Consider the following 12,529-nt stretch of genomic DNA (forward strand, 5'->3'; position numbering starts at 1 on the left):
CATGTGGTGGGTTATCCTAGATCGCATCACATATTTTTTGCAAAGCAGAACTACTGCTCTGCATTATCTCTCTGTTTGTTGACATGTTATTGCCATGTATTGTATTCATGGTCGCTAAACTTTTGATTAATGTTAAAAGTTAAATCGGTTGACTTCATTCAGCTCTGCTCGTGATTGAATTATACCGTTCAGTTGTGAGCACAGCAGATTATGGTTAGAGGGTGGAGATGAGCAGTGTTTACCTGATGAAGTGAAAGCAGTAAACTCCGGTGATTTTTCACATAGATCTCTGTTTCTCAGTCACTGAGTACTGTCGGTACGAAAAACAAAAAAACAAAAGAAATCGGTGCTACCGACCTCAAGTTTCTGCAGCCAACAACTAGAGCAGCAAGACAGCTACAGCGCTACACTCTAGGGGCATGATTTGAAAGATGCCCCCAAAGTGTAGCACTGTAGCTGCCTGGTTGCTCTAGCTGTTCTCCTTCAAGGCACAGCATGCATTTCCTGCGGACAGAAAGTCGATATTTGCACTGCCTTTGTTCATCTCCATTATAATTTATATCCCACTGAATGACATCTGCTCTCATTACTTATCTATCTGCTATGGAATACCAATTGGCTTTGACAACTTTGAGTTCATTTAGGTGAACCACTGGCCAAAGTTTAGCAGAGAGCGAAGATAGCACATTTACTGTATGTAAAACAACGTCATTGCAAGATCCAATAGAAGATTCTGGAATGCATAAAAACTGTTCCAAGGCATTTTTTTCCAGAGAAAAAGATTAATGTTAGCATTCCTTTGCAGAAGTGTTTCATAAATCATTGTGCGCCTGCACCATGAGTGAACTATCCTATGATGGGTACAATTAATCAAATGCTACCTTTTGGGAAAGTGCCATGGTGCGAGAGCTTCACCTGTTAAAAATACAGAGACACAACTCATTTGTTTGCCATGAGGATAGACACCCATAACGATATACAGAATTATGTTAGTATTGGCTGGGAGAGTGTACTGAAAGATTTATACCCCTTGGTATGTATAATGAGATATAATAATAACTCTAGGGCTTACTTTGGCTTCTTTAATTAGGCGATTGTTTAATATTAAGATCCAAATTCAGGCTGCATTTGAAAAGAAAAGCTGGCTACAAATCAGAGGAGTATGAAAGACTATGAAGTCCCTTGGTGTCCGTTCTGTCCTGTTCGAGGGGCCGCTTTGTTCTGTGTCTTCAGTTTTAAGGGACATCCATCAGAAACTAAACTGAATAAGTCACAGATGCAATCAGACGCATAAAAAGAACAGAAGACTCTTAGAGTGATGAAAATGAAGCAATTTTTGTTCACAAAAAAAGACACAGTCCTACACCAGCTAGACACAGCCTCAGATCAGGCAATTTGACGTGCTCCATCTTTAGAGGGATTCATGCAATCAAGCATATTTGTGGCATTAAAAACCCAACCCAACCCAGGAATTCATGCTAAAATTATTACACATTCACATAAAAGACAGATAAACCTCCAAATAGATAAGCCTGTTTCCTTTAACCGTGTGTTTATGTGTGTATTTATCTCTGTTAAAGCTGCCCTGTAAATGTATATTATGCAGTGACATTATGGTTTATGTTTATGGGTAACATAAGGTAGAGCAGTTTGTCTCTCCTCATTGTGTTAAAAATACAGCTCCTGGCCCCCCTGAGCCCAGGGCTTTAAGAACACAGCTGTTACACATACACACACACATGCGTGCGCGCATGCACACACACACACTCACGCACACACACACATACATGCGCACACACACACACACACACACTTACACACACACACACACACACACACACACACACACACATTCAGTCGGAAAGATCCAAATAGCATCGCTTGTCCTAGTGTACCAACAGCAGCCATGCTCATTATGTTAGTGGCCTCTCTGGTGACCAAGTGCTTAGTGTCCAGCAAGCGGAGTCTGAGCCAGGCTGTGTTATGGAAATGTTGTAATCCCCTCTCTATCACTCGGGCCCAGCTGCTCACTCAGGTAGAATAAGGCAGACAGCGCAGGATAATGGGTCACTGGGCTGCACTCGTTAAAGCTGGAGCCGCTACAAACACACGTGGTCAAACTAGAGGAGGCCTCCTCGGCCTTTCCCAATCCATCTCTCCATTTCTTGTTGTTCTCTCACTCTCATTCTTGATCTCCACTCATACACATGTATTTCTCTCTCTCTCTCTCTCTCTCTTTCTCTCTCTCTATTGTTCAGTTCAATACGCATTTTGGCATGACCATTTACAAGAAAATACTGTTGCCAAAGCATAGAATATAGTAACATATAATAGTGGAAAAGCAGAGACATTACATAGAAAGCATGTGGTATAAATGAATGGGCTACCGACACACTCATATGCATACACACACACACACACTCACACACAGTCCCTTGATTCCTCTCTCTAGACTACCCTATCCTACCCCCCGCTGTGAAGACAGTCTTAGCTCTGAAGAGACATATAGCTGTAAGGACTTTTGAGGAAAGAGAATAGCAGGAAGCAGTCCTCCACTGTAAGATTAACACCGTCGAGTTGAGTTGCCAAAGGAACAGATGGTGATCTCTCCAGAAAGACACACACACCCAAAGACACACACACACACACACACACATGCGTGCGTGCTGGAAAGTAATCTAAATAAAGCTCCTCACAACAGCCAATACTCCATGTCTCCAGTCTGATTCTTTCATGTCTCATTGGCTCAGTCATACAGTAGCTCACACCAAATCTGTGCACACACACACACACACGCACACACACACACACACAGTCGCAGCTCCAAATCTACGCTTTATTTGCATAACGTTCTTTGCTTGCGCATCCACAACCATCGCAAGTCAAACACAATAACACTCACCAAGGATGAGGATAACGTGGGAGTAATTTGTTTGTGTGCTTGTTTGTTTTATCCTTTTGGAGAAATGGCACATTCACCATATTTACCAGCACTCTTACTGTAATAGGTGTTTGATAACAAGGCAACATAACCAGATTCCTCTTTCTCGAACAGTGGAAGAGTACATGTAGCTCACTGACGTGGTGACTCAGGACTGCTGCGGTTTCTGTGGCAGATGGCTAAAAGATGTTCTGGGTATGTTAGGGATAATCCAGCTGCTGTGAGATATCTGGTGCCATTCTTCACTGTAAACATGACGTCACCTAATCTTAACTACGTCCCTCTCCCTTATACCCCCCTCCTCCATCCCTTCTTCGTATTACCCCTCCTCCTCCTTCTCCACTTTCTCTTGGGATCGTCCTCAGCTGATGAATGCAGCAGTAAGCAATCGGAGCCATACGCGGAGTTAGTGGGGGGGCAGGGGGAGCACTGCCCCCCCTGATGGAAACGGGTAATTGCATTGTTTCAAAAATTAGTGAAATACGTCTGGCATGACCAGATATTTTAAAAAATAATTTAAATAACACAAAACAACAATATAAGGAACGGGCTGCGGTTGATGATGGGAGCAGCCAGGTTTTCTTCTCTTGCGATCCTTCACATTGAAAGTGACATTACGGCCAACCTGACGAGGCATGCAGGACGCAAAAAACGCGAAAATTACTATTGCACTAGTATGGACATCTTGCCTTGCCAACGTTGCAATAAAGGTTGCCTAAATGCCATGTATATAAATGTCCTGTCAGCTTACTAATTGATTTTGCGTTGTGTGTAGATTTTATTCCACTTTGTTTAAACAGCAAAGTGGCAAAGTCTTGTTCACCTGTTTGGAACTGGCTGGTGAATGTGACGTGCGTAGGCCTGGCTAGATGACCCTTTTAGTGCATCTAGGCCTACTGATCGTTGTGGATTACTTTTTTTCGTGTCATTGGATTACAGCAAAATAAGAATATTTTTTTCTTAACATGTCTTAACGTAATGGCGTGATTGCGCTTCGTTGCTGCTTTTGGAGAGGCATCAGACTGTAGGTCATACCTGTCAACATTTAGCTTTCCAAAAACGGGAGATTTTTTTTCGGGGGGGGGGAGGGTCAATGTTTATACCGGATCTGTGTTTGCATATTTAATACGTTTCATACACGTGTTTCAACACTGCATTTCGGTCGTTGCTTTTACCTTACCATTACCTTACGCATGCCAGTTATCACCAGCTGCCTGCCTGCAGCTTACTTCCAAAACTCCAAAGCTGCTTGCTGTCAGATTTGGTTCCGAGGACACAAGTTCCGTGTATCAACAACACTCAATAACAGTTTATGTGATGTGTTAATCAATTAAATTCCCAACAATTTCACAACAGCTAGTTCTGGAGTAGGCCATTCAACTAGCCCGCTTGGTTACGACGAGACTCAGGCTGCGCAGTCGGCACCCGCTTCCTTATTTGGGTTTTGGGTTGCCAGGTTTTACCCTATGACAAAACGGTTGAAATTGAAACTAAGTGATCGTGTATGTGTAGGGTGCATTTCATACACAATCTGGAAACCTGAATGGATCAATGATTTTAAAATGAAGTTTGATGGCCATGCAAATTACGGGAGTTTTCCAGGAGAAATAATAAAACGGGAGGATGCTGGGGGATGACCTTGAAATACGGGAGAAACCCGGGAAAAACGGGAGTGTTGACAGGTATCCTTTGATTCTTGGAGTTATCGCTATGATTTAAGTCTGCCCTGTACTCAATAGCCTACAGTTTGGAGTTTACTTACTTTGCCTTTGTAGAATCGAATTTGAGTTTTCAATGACTCATTCTCCTTAAGCTAAGCATGCATGAACCGATGCATCTTGTTATTTAAAACTCCACTCTGCTAGGTGGCTCGCATGCCAGCAGCACTCTTGAGGCGTCGGAGGTTTACCAACGTTCCACAAGCACAGCTAAGCTAGCTGGCATCCGTTACACTAGGCTATATAGTTAGTTTTTAATAGCAAACAGAAGTGTCAAGATGGCAACAGGTCATTACATTCTTTAATTGACAGAATATGATTGTACAAAATATTCAATCAATGTGGCGCAAATGAGGCTAGAGGCGGTGGATTCATTTATCAAAAGTGAACAACAACTCTATGGGCTAAGCCCCGAATGTTTTCAACTGCTAGGCGACACCCCTGTCTATTGCGTTTCAAGACAACCGTGCTGCATTGGATTTCATGAGGACGAATTGTTAAATTGTTACAATGTAATTATATATATCATTATTTAGCATGTTTGTTTTCTCCATATGTGCTCATGCTGTGTTCCCTAAGTGGTAGGCCAGGTCTCAGCTGCTACAATTTTTTATTTTTTTTTGTCTGCCCCCCCTGGCTCGAATGTCAAACTCCGCCTATGATCGGAGCAAGCAAATGGGATTCTGGACTGCTTTCCTAGAGCACCAGTTTAGTGGAGTGCTGGCCTTGTGTGATGGATATATACGCACATGCACTCACACACATACACACGCACGCACACACACACACACACACACACACACACACACACACACACACGCAGTACACTCTCTGTTTCTCATTCACATACAGCGCACAAATACACACACACACACTTCTATGGATATACACACACGCACACTCATACATACGCACACAGATACACACATACACAAACATAAATACACACTCTCTCTCTCACATACACATGCACGCATTTACATATACAACACACACATATGCACACACACAACACACATACAGAGACACACACACAGACAGAGCAATTTCACGGCAGGCATGACACTGACAGATTGAGGCAGAGACCCAACTGACAAGGTCTGCTGGAGTGATTGCAGTGCCTGATGAGAGGGAAGAATGGGAGTCATAATTATGCATCCGCCATGCAAAGGGGCTTTTTCTTTTCCTGTCCCGGCCGATATACACCAGAAACAGCACAGTGTCACTCTGTCAGTCACACTGCCTCCAGAGGGAACAAGGGGGGCTTGTTGGGGTGCCTCAATCACTCATTCAAGTATAACTAGGTCACCGTCTCAATTTGGGATATTAATACAAATTTATGCAGCATCACTGAAGGCCTTAGGGACTCTGGAGAGCCACAAATAGCAGCCGGTACTGGGCCGAAGCTAGCCCATATCTGGGACGACCCGGACCCGATGAGGGCCTGATGCATTCAGGAGGGAGCCACGCTGACACCTGGGGGTGTCCATGTCAGAGAGACGGGTGTCAGACCTACAATGCCCTGCCCTGCTCTGCTGCACTGGATATTAACTCTGACAGACAGGGATGAGACGCTAACCTGACCCTATCCAGATGAATTTCGTTCTGCTTAGCTCCGCCTAGCTTCACTCACATCCATCTGGGACCTCTTCCATTGAGAGTGATTTCTGCAACCGACTTTATGGTTCAGCCAATCAGGACGCAGGGCGGGAGTTTCATAGATGTGACATAGCGTAGAAGCGACTATGACACTGTTATTAGCGTCACAGGTTGGCTTCGATGTGAGTGGTTGAAGTAGCACATCAATAGATGACGGACAAGTGGCTTATTCAATCATATGCAAGCATTTTGTGATTAGGCCCAGCCTTCTGAAGCAACACTTCAATGGATCGGTTCCAGATGGATGAGTGGAGCTAGGCGGAGCGAAATTCATCTGGCTAGGGTCAGGTTAGTGAGACGTTGGCTGTCTGTCGAACTCCAGTCTCCAGTTCTCACCAAACTAGAGCGACAGGCTCAAACTAGACTAGGACAAGATGAAATCAGCAGTGGAGAGCTGTGGAGGTTCTCTGCCTGCTTCTGATAGAGATGAGAGGCGCACGTCCAAAAGCTCTCTGACCGATGGTTCAGCCAATCAGGACGCAGGGCGGGAGTTTCATAGATGTGACATAGCGTAGAAGCGACTATGACACTGTTATTAGCGTCACAGGTTGGCTTTGATGTGAGTGGTTGAAGTAGCACATCAATAGATGACGGACAAGTGGCTTATTCAATCATATGCAAGCATTTTGTGATTAGGCCCAGCCTTCTGAAGCAACACTTCAATGGATCGGTTCCAGATGGATGAGTGGAGCTACAGTAGGCGGAGCGAAATTCATCTGGCTAGGGTCAGGTTAGTGAGACATTGGCTGTCTGTCGAACTCGTCTCCAGTTCTCACCAAACTAGAGCGACAGGCTCAAACTAGACTAGGACAAGATGAAATCAGCAGTGGAGAGCTGTGGAGGTTCTCTGCCTGCTTCTGATAGAGATGAGAGGCGCACGTCCAAAAGCTCTCTGACCGATGATGCTCAGACTACAGGCGAGTCTGCGGTGGACCAAGGCCTGGTGTGGTACATAGATAGATATTTGATCCCCAGGGGAAATTCAAGGATTCAGACCAGGTCAGGGCCACATCAGGGAGATTGTGTGGTACAGATGTGGGTCAAGGCTTTTTTTGTCTTGTCATTCTTGGATGTATGAAGAGTTATGTTTTTCTGGGGCAGAGAGCATGAATGCAGATCAGAGCCCAAGTGCTTTTATAAGTATATATATAAGTATATATACTTTTTTGATCCCGTGAGGGAAATTTGGTCTCTGCATTTAACCCAATCGGTGAATTAGTGAAACACAAACAGCACACAGTGAGGTGAAGCACACACTAATCCCGGCGCAGTGAGCTGCCTGCTACAACGGCGGCGCTTGGGGAGCAGTGAGGGGTTAGGTGCCTTGCTCAAGGGCACTTCAGCCACGGCCCACTGGTCAGGGCTCGAACCGGCAACCCTCCGGTTACAAGTCCAGAGTAGTAACCAGTGGGCCACGGCTGCCCCAAATTTTGAATCATTTAATATTAAGAGAAAATCTAATTAGTTTCTGAGAAGAAAGACAAACTTGCTCTCCAGTGTCAAGTTTCCTGGCGCGATATTAAAGTGAACATTAACCAGCCAGAAAATACAATGGAGAGCTCACAAAGATCCATTAATGCCAAAATGCTCTTAGCTTTGTTTATCTGTGTCAATTCCTTATGTAATGGATTTTTTAAAAGCATGCTGGGAATTCAAGTGAGATAAAACACACAAACAAATAAGAACGGAACTGATAGAGAGAGAGAGGTTTTGGCAGAGACGGTTCACCCTGCAGCGAGACAGCAGTTAAACACAGAAGGGAAGCAAACCCATACACTCACTGAACAAAACTCTAGGACTGATGGATCAACTCTCTCTAGAGCAGACTTGCCGACTTGTAGACTTGTATGGCACTTGCATCAAACTCCATCAAAGCTCATCCAGTCATACACTATCTGAATATTTGCTGTCCAGCAATATGACAGACAAGTTATGACCGTCCTAAAGGGATATTCCACCATTTGTACGGTGTTCATTTTAGGACATCCTCAGACTCAGGTGTCAGACTCAGAAAAACATCTGTCATTTTCAGACAAAACTGCCTCAGCGCCAAAAAAACCTCTGTCATCTTCAGACAAAACTGCCTCAGCGTCAGAAAAACCTCTGTCATCTTCAGACAAAACTGCCTCAGCGTCAGAAAAACCAGACTCAGGAGTCAGACTCAGAAAAACATCTGTCATCTTCAGACAAAACTGCCTCAGCTTCAGAAAAACCTCTCATCTTCAGACAAAACTGCCTCAGCGTCAGAAAATCCTGTCATCCTCAGATAAAACTGCTTCAAACCAAACGGCCTCAGAAAAACATCTCAAAGGAGTCAGGTCTCAGAAAAAACACTGTCAGAAAAAGTGGAGTCAGATTTAAGAAAAAACGCTGTCAGAAAAAGTGGAGTCAGGTCTCAGAAAATCAGGTCTCAGAAAAAACGCTGTCAGAAAAAGTGGAGTCAGACGAAAACGTCTCAAATGAAAAGTTATCAGAAGCTGAAAAATATCACGCATCATTGCGACATGATACGCCATCAAAATGCGACCGCCATACAAAGTAGCCTCATGCTTACTCATAGATATATATACTGACTAGATGTCGCCTTGACTACTGCTGTTCATTGGAACGAATGCGTCAATCGAGACGCCATCTTGCCGCGGTGATCCACTCCTCTATAATGCATTAGCGTCAATCTAGGCAAAGATCTAACGAAAATAAAATCACCATAAATCGTCAAAATATTAAGCAACTATCTAGTTTTTTGGGTTGTTCCAACTGACAGGCATGTGTTTATGGTCGAGTCTAGAGAAAACTAAGCTTTTGATGATAATAAAGATACATTTTACCCGTCTAGCCCCATAGACTCCCATTCATTCTGCACTAGCTAGCGGCGGCCCCTAGAGGAACAATGAGTGAACTGCAACCAGGTTCGATACAATGAAAGTATACAGGATCTCCGTAGACAGGCTCTGGTTGAGGCCACATACCTCTCGTCTCGTTGACACATGTAAGTTGTAATCTCACCAGACGTTGCTGTAGATCTGTAGAACATTTACTTCCGTGCTTTAACATGGTCTGCTACTACATAGGCCAGTCGTTACTTTTAAAATCATGGTTCAATGCTTTGGGCGAACGAGATGTAGCTTAATTCACAAATGAAAAAGCCATTAGAAAGGTGATTTTCTGACGTTTCAACAATGAAACCGAATTTGCCATCATTTTGAGAAGTTCCCAAATTTGTCGCTAATCGCTAAAAAGGTTTTCTATCGCTGGGGATGGCCAAGCGTCGCTAAATAGGTAACACTGACAATACGGGAGAACTAGTTTAGAGCTTCAGATCCCCGCTCCAAGATGGCGGTGGTGTTGACGCATGCTGAGAAGCAGAAGGCGACATCTAGTCAGTATATATCTATGATGCTTACTAGCCAGTAGCCATAGTGTGAGAGTGCGGGGAAAGAAGAAGACGACGGATACAGAACGGTGAGTTTAATATTATGCTTAATACATTTATTCTGTCACTGGCATGGCACATTTGGCGCTTGGTTAGATGTAGAAATTATAAGGTAGAAAGTGATCCAACGGTATACACATTGTAGGCAATCGATGTATGTAACTTAGCTAACCTCACTTTAGCAGCTGCTGTAAAGCACATTTCTCATCTCTAATCTACAAATCTAAGCAAAATAAGGTCACACAAATGACATTTTAAACAGATTCAGCAGCCATTACCGATGTCATCCGCCATGTTTGTTTACCTTTCACAGCTGTTTCAGACGTTGCCCCAAGGGATTATGGGTAGGAGGGAGCATGAAGTGTGCATCGATGCTGCCTCCAAAAATGACCGTTATTTGGGAATTCTAAGATATCTTAAAAGGCAGCAGAATTTGTTTTTTCGGTTTCGAACCACACTTGCTGCCTTGCTCCCCAGTTAGATATCTTAAAAGGCAGCAACTTTACCCGTTTCGAACACACCCACGCACTTTAAAGCCTGAGACTGGCAGTTGAGCCAGGTGGCCTGACCACCTGGCATAGGATTCTAATTGCTTAACGGGTCTATTGTGATGTCATCAACCTAATGTTAAGTCTATGGGGGAAATTTTAATAGTTTTTAACTAATAATTTAAAGTATAAAAGTTACAAAGTTGAAAAATACATTCCACGTAAGTCCTAAGTAAGACGTAACACAGTTTGAATGAAGTTTCTACGTTAAGCGGTTGAAGCTGCATTAATTGCATTAGAAGAAGAAGAATAAGAAGTCTAGGAAGAACAGTACAGTGCATTTTCATGCACTGTAAATATTAAGAAGCCTAGGAAGAACAGTACAGTGCATTTTCATGCACTGTAAAAAGCCTTGGAATAACAGTACAGTGCATTTTCATGCACTGTTTTCATGCACTGTAAAAAGAAGCCTTGGAAGAACAGTACAGTGCATTTTCATGTGACTTAGTTAACCTAGCTAATCATTTTTAGTAGTTATGCTAACTATGCTAATTAGCATGCTAACTATGCTAATATGCTAACTATGCTAACCATGTGACTTAGCTAACTATGATAATTAGCATGCTAACAATGTTAACCATGTGACTTAGCTAACTTAGCTAATCATTTTTAGCAGTTATGCTAACTAGCATGTTAACTATGCTAACCATGTTACTTAGCTAACCTAGCTAATCATTTTTAGCAGTTATGCGAACTATGCTAACTATGTTAACCATGTTACTTAGCTAATTTAGCTAATCATTTTTAGCAGTTTTGCTAAAAATGTTAGCAATGCTAACTATGCTAACCACGTTACTTAGCTAATCAGTTTTGCTAAAAATGCTAACATGCTAACTATGCTAACCATGCTAACTAGCTACAGTAGGTAGGAGTCATAGTTGATGACAAGTAACAGTTACAATGGCTGAACAGTTAAAAAGTTCAGTAGTTTAAAGGGTTAAATTGTTTAACAGTGAACTATTGTAGTGAGGACTTTTATTTTGAAACAGTTTTTGGCAGAGGAAGCAGTTGAACAGAATGTGTAGTCTTAATAGAGCCAGTTTGTATGCTTAAAGCCTGAGACTGGCAGTTGATCCAGGTGGCCGGAACACCTGGCCTAGGATTCTAATTGCTTAAGGGCTCTATTGGGATGTCATCAGCCAATGTTAAGTCTATGGGGAAATTTTGAGTAGTTTTTAATTAATAGTTTAAAAAGTATAAAAGTTACAAAGATGAAAAATACAAAGCCCACATGTCCTAAGTAAGACCTACGTAACATAGTTTGAATGAAGTTTTGACGGTTGAAGCTGCATTAACTGCGATAGAAGAAGAAGAAGAAGAAGAAGAAGAAGAAGAAGAAAAAGCCTTGGAATAACAGTATAGTGCATTTTCATACACTGTAATAATAATAATAAGAAGAAGAAGAAGAAGAAGCCTAGGAAGAACAGTACAGTGCATTTTCATGCACTGTAATTACAATATGGAAAATGGCACTAACACCATGGATTAGGCAGGTCGGGTAAAGAAAAAATAACTAAATTGTTAATTGCCGGTGGGTCGTGGGTTGATGAAGAAGGGTTATGCTAAGTCATTAATGACCAAAACTTCACCTTCACTGTTCTCTATGCTGTGAATGCGTCTGTGGGCATATTTTGCGTGTCTCCTCCTCATACGTTATTTGGGATGCGCTAATTTGTGATGGGTTTTTTCGTAGGGAAGTTTTGATGTTCGTTTGCAAAAAAATAAATAAAGTTTGTGAAATAAAGTGATTGTTTTAGAAGAATACTTTTTAGGGGAAAATGTAAATCTTCGCTGATTCGAGACCATATGAGGGCAAGTTGACAATGTGTAAACGTGAGCAATATGGTGAAACGAAAAGGCCATTAGAGTAAATATAGGCTAAGTGTAATAGACTGGGTCTTATACTGTGATGTAGCAGTAAACGTAATTGGTTCCCTTAGTCACATGACTCAGAGTAACGAGTAAGCTATGAAGTGAGCTCTGGAGCGGGAGACTTGTATGGGCTGATGTATTCTTGCAGCTTTCAGTAAACGTTGTTCTGTTATTGAACCCACCGTCTAAGCGCATTATTATCAACCCACAAGATATTACACTAAGCGTAAATCTAGTAGCCTAATACAAGCTGGCCCACATTATCCAGGGAAGGGTATTTATGGCGTTCCATTAGTGCCAAAAATAATGCCTATGTCGACTAAATATTGCTTTTGTCAACTACTTATGTCCACTGAAG

At 42.6% G+C, this 12,529-nt stretch overlaps 1 long non-coding RNA gene across 1 annotated transcript in view; it reads right to left on the bottom strand.

Moving 5' to 3' along the window:
- Nucleotides 1–9,027, bottom strand: part of LOC121713659 — an 11,832-nt gene extending 2,805 nt beyond the window's left edge. Inside the window, exons 1-2 of the long non-coding RNA XR_006032908.1 lie at nt 8,873–9,027; nt 3,776–3,778 (exon numbers count right to left, since the gene is read on the bottom strand). This is a non-coding gene — a long non-coding RNA (uncharacterized LOC121713659). The remainder of the gene's footprint in view (nt 1–3,775; nt 3,779–8,872) is intronic.
- Between the last annotated feature and the right edge of the window lie 3,502 nt (nt 9,028–12,529).

Source organism: Alosa sapidissima, chromosome 7 (genome assembly GCF_018492685.1).
Source record: "Alosa sapidissima isolate fAloSap1 chromosome 7, fAloSap1.pri, whole genome shotgun sequence".
NCBI lineage: Eukaryota > Metazoa > Chordata > Actinopteri > Clupeiformes > Clupeidae > Alosa > Alosa sapidissima.